Consider the following 5564-nt stretch of genomic DNA (forward strand, 5'->3'; position numbering starts at 1 on the left):
TTAAATTACGATGCAATGAACACAACAATAGAGTCGCCCTTCTAGGGTAGGGGCGACTCTATTATTATATTTATCACTCGTTTATGATATTATTTCTTACCATGTTTTCAATGATCAGTTAATCTAAAATCTTTCAGTTTTAGTGAATAAAATATAAAGCCATTGATGTCTTTTACAAATTTAATAGCCTTTTATCACTTTTTTGTAATGAAAAAAACATCAAAATCTGTGCTAGATTACAAAATAAAACATAAATAAGAGATATAATTGCAAGATATAATCACTCTTATATTTTAAGATTGCTTCAACAGCCAAATATTTTAAAATTATATCCAAAAATGTAATAAATACATTTTTCGTAATTTCTTGGTAACATAAAACCTGGATTTTATATAACTTGCATTATTTAAATTGTTGTATTTTAGATATTTTATATATATATGTTAAATAGAAGCAATTTTCTACAAAAGTTAACACAAATAAGTTCTGATGCTTTTTTCTATAGTACAAGTTTACATTTATTTGTGATTTTAAATCTATTCGATTGACATAAAAAATCACATATCCGTGTTTGTAAAAAACGATAAAAAATACTATTAGTGGTATGAAACAATATAAAAAAGGTTTTTTATGCAATTCCTTCTAGTATAATTTGAAGTTTTTCGTTTTTAAAATCCATAAGCTGTAACAATAAAAACTTATCTTCTGTATCGTAGTGTGAGTTTTATCTTAAAAATACAATGTTTTTTTTCCCTTTTCTTGATAATCTGTTTTATTTGTTTATAAAATTGCATACTAAGCCTTATGTGAATAAAAAAAGCTTTTTTTTGTTTTTATAGATAATTGATTTCAAATTATATGTTTAACTATTTAAAGATTAATATTTAATTGCATAATAATTTTTTTTCTTATAAATAGGTTTGAATATTACTCGTTAGATTTTTATATGTTTTACTATATAAAAACGATTATTTTTGTTTTACTATATATACTTTTATAGATTCTTCTCTGATATTTAAAAAACTGAGTTTATTCATATGCGTTATAGTTTTTTTGCGTCATTTAATTAACATCAAAAAACATTTATTTCCAGAGAAACCAATTCTATATGAACTATTTTATTATTTTATACTTTATTATATTTGATTTGAATAGCGTAATATAATGTTTTTATATTTATTCTCTAATCGATATAACTATTACATTATGATAAATTTTGTTTCTTTTTCTGTTTTTATATAAATAAAATCAAAAATCGTATGTTTTTTTAGATTTTATTTTTATTTGTTAAACTAAATAATATATTTATTGGTTTTTTTTACAAATGGATAAAAACTGGAAAATTTATTATTATATTTTAAAACAATTTTATGGCTATTTGGTCCTCTTTTTTTATAAATGACTTTATATTTTTTTATTTATCTTCCATTTTTTAATAAATCTAATAGTTAGCTTTTCAAAAGTGAACATAAATTTTATATTTCTAGATTTGAAAATTCATGGTTTTATCCACATAAATGATGTAAATATTGAATTGCCAAGCATTTACTGTTTCACTAGAATATTAAAGTGTAATTTTTATATTTTTAGAATTATATACAAGAATTATGATATATTCCGAAGATATATGTTTTATAATGATTTTAGACGTGGGTTAAATAAAATCAATTTTGTAATTTTTTTTTTGAAATTTTATTTAGATGGATTTTGTCTGAAGGTTCAAATTTTACAATGATTATAGACATGGGATAAATAAATTAATTTTTGAAATTTTATTTAGATGGATTTTGTCTGAAGGTTCAAATTTTACAATGATTATAGACATATGTTTAATAAATTAAATATACACTGTAAATTGAATAATTATTTGATATTATTTATATATCAACATTTGCTGTTTTGTTTTTATGTTTTACGTTTTTCGTTGGATATAATTATTTGCTTACAATAATTCAATTTTGTATTTTAATGTATTAATAATCTTTAGCTTCTATAAGATGTTTATCGTATATGTTAAATATCCTGTTTTACTTCATTTTAGTTATAATAATCTTGATTTTTGAATTTTGAAAAAGAATGTATATAAAGGTTTAATATTGTTACTTTATATGAAATTATATTTTATTATTTATATCACTGCTATTACTAGAATTCTTTTATTTATATATTTTTTTGTAAAAATTTCGCGAATCTTGAAAAAAATTAAATATTTACTAGAATTGATAGCTAGAAATATATGAATCCTTTTATTTTTTAATTTTTATAAACCTGTGTTATGTTCTCAACAGTTTTCTTTTGGCCTTTATCTAAACAAAGCTGATCTAAAATGGTCATTGATCAAATTTACCCCTTTTCTAGATAAGAAAATAAAATAATACGATTTTTACCATGATATTTCCGTCTATTTCTCCGAATTTTTGTCATAAAACTGATATTTTATCCATTGAGTTAATAATTATGCGTTTTTTTCTGAAAATGGGGCATATTTTTGAAAAAAAAAACAAAGCTCTGTATATCCTTTATCAGATTTTCTATTTTAGTTTATCTTTTTAATCATCGCTATGATAACATTAAAGTCCGAAAGTTCATGTCTTTATATTCTTATGCAATTAAGATCATAAATATATAACTAAATTGTAATAATGCCATTATTTATAGGAGATATATATGTTTTTATCCTTTTCAATGATAATGATAATTATACCACCATTTTTATGGTTTTTTGATATTTTTTTACTTTTTACGATCGCTTAATCCACATATTTATTAATAATTTACTTTTTTATTGTAAAAGTAAAATTAATTCTTATTACTTTTATAATTATTATCTTTAAATTCTGAACAATGCTTTTTTCTTTCTATTATAAACAAAAATATATTCATTCTATTTTATTTTATTTTGTTATTATTGGATATTTTATCTTTAGATTAAGATATTCGAACATATCGTGATGCAAGAAAAACACACTTAAATTTAATTATACGCTAGCATGTTGTTTTTCTATTCTAATTTTGAACATTCTAGATATAAAATATAGTTATCAAAACATTCGAATTTTCTTTTAATTTGGATTACGAGAAAGAATAATAAAAAAGAAAAATATTTAATATATAATGATACAATAAATTGTGATTTATTTTATTATATTTTTTAACCATTTTGTTACAAACTATTATACTTTTTTTTATAAATTATTTATCCGAAATATTCTTCTGATTTTATTTAAATTTTCATTTAGAATCTATAAATTATTAAATCACCATAAAATTCTTAATATTTACATTTATAATAATAATAAGCGATATATATGTCTATTATATACATTAAACTAGATTTTCAGATTCTAAAGATCTTCTCATCAATTGTTCTTTATAATATTCAAAACCATAAATATTTTATTATTTTAAGATTATTTGTTAATAGAATAATAATATGAAAATTTTTGAGATTTAATTATATGTATTTTTATTTGTTATTTATTTCTTTGTTTAAGATTCTCTTGTTAATAAATTATTATTATTTTAAGTTTTTTATTTTATTTTTCATATATATAGAAATATACTGGCGAAATCGAAATACTTTTCGTGCTTAGTAATTTAGTATAATCTAATAATAGATTCATCTTTTAAGAAAATGAAGTTTTCAAAGGAAATATAAATAGATTGAAAATACAAACGATATATTTTTATATTTAGACACCAGATATTAGAGTTTTATGTAAATATTTAAAGTTTAATGCTCTAATATGATAATATTGATATATAAATCACGTCTCTGATAGAAAACTTTAGTTATTGTTTTATTTTATTCCGCATAAATTGTAATTTTTATTGATTATTTGTGGCTTAATCACCATATTTATGCCAAACTTTTGGTTTTTTTCTTTATATAGGCGGTTTTCTACTCTTCTAGTTGTATAGAATAAATCCTTTATGTTAAAAAAACAGCTTGTTTCAAAATAAATTTATATTAATAGTCAATTTTATTATAAATATTTTATGAGTAATGTTATATTATCATTTTTCTGTGCTATTTTAAATATAATATGTCTGCAGCGAGATGAGAAAAAACAAGTTTTATGTATTTTTTTAGTGCCAAAAAGACATATCAATCTCATTTTAAACATAATTTTATTACTTTTAGCTGAATTATGTCGCTGAATAGCCGAATAAGTGGTGATAAATATGGCCACTAGCATAGTAAGAAATCGTAAAATGATAATTTATGACATAATAAATACATTATCTAAAGTTGATAGAATATAAAATCATCTTTTTGTGGATATAATGCCATTACCAACTTGGTTATATTTAAGATTTTTTTGCCTTATAATAGATATTTATATACTCTACTGGACATAGATAATATTTGTACATATGTTTTGATATTCAGAAAAGGTGAATTTATTAATTTTTCGGTCAATTCCAAGTTTTATGTGTTGCCATATTTTTTTCTGTCTTAAAAAAACCTAGAACCAAGTCCTGTTTGGCGAAAAAAACAATATTATCTTGCTGATCATACTTTTATAAGCTAAGATACACATTCTGACTTTCTCATATTTCTCATTATCTGCGATTTTTTTTAATAATTAATGACATCGCAAAAAAAAGGGATTTTTTTTCTTGTAATAAAATTAAGTTTTCATATTTAAATTATCTTTTTAAAACGTAAAATACTTAGAAAATCATATATTTTAATTTTTTCTTGTTTCTGAAACTTTTATGTGTGGATTAAGTCGACTATTTTTTTTCTTTATTTTAGTGGTTTTTTTATGTGATAATAACTATCATATACACCAAATCGAAAAAATATGTTTTGAATTATAAATCAATATAGATTATGCTTGATGTATTTTGATATGGGATTTTAGTAGAAAGTTTAAGGGTCCTATTATTTTTTTTTCTTTTAATGATCAATTACATAAAATATTAAAAATATTTTTATATCTTATTAAAATATTCAATCATAAAAGAAGATTTTGATATCATTTAATTGATTTTGATGTTCATTTATAATATATTTTAGGTATGTTTCTTATGTACGAAAATAAAGGTGGATAATGCTAAAATAGGTAATTTTTATGAGTTAAATATCAAAAAGCTGTTTTATTTATAAAGTAAGCAAATAAGAATGTTTTTTTTTCTATTTTTTTTTTAATTTTATGTAATTTTTTTTATATTCCTATTCATTGAAAATACTAACTTTTTCGATTTTTTTAATACTGAGATATAATTAAAATCCAATATAATGTATTTTGTAAATTATTCACACTCATCGATAACACATTTCGGTAAAATAGACATGATTTTGAGTTTTAATCTGCTTGCTAAAGTAAAACAAACAACAGATTTAATGATTAAAAATTTGAAGAAATGGATTTTTTATGAACTATTCAGGTGAGTTATATGCTATTTAATACATATAGTCGCCTAAATAACCATAAAGAGGTGCTAATTCTGTTAGATAGCTGAATAAAAACCCCTTTTTTGGTATTATTCTACCGCAAATTAACACGTCTAATGTTGAATATAACTATAATCGTACATTTATCATGAATTATTGG

The sequence above is a fragment of the Rhyacophila brunnea genome, unplaced genomic scaffold, assembly GCF_057557595.1.
Source record: "Rhyacophila brunnea isolate RB1 unplaced genomic scaffold, BYU_Rbru_1.0 scaffold_32, whole genome shotgun sequence".
Lineage (NCBI taxonomy): Eukaryota > Metazoa > Arthropoda > Insecta > Trichoptera > Rhyacophilidae > Rhyacophila > Rhyacophila brunnea.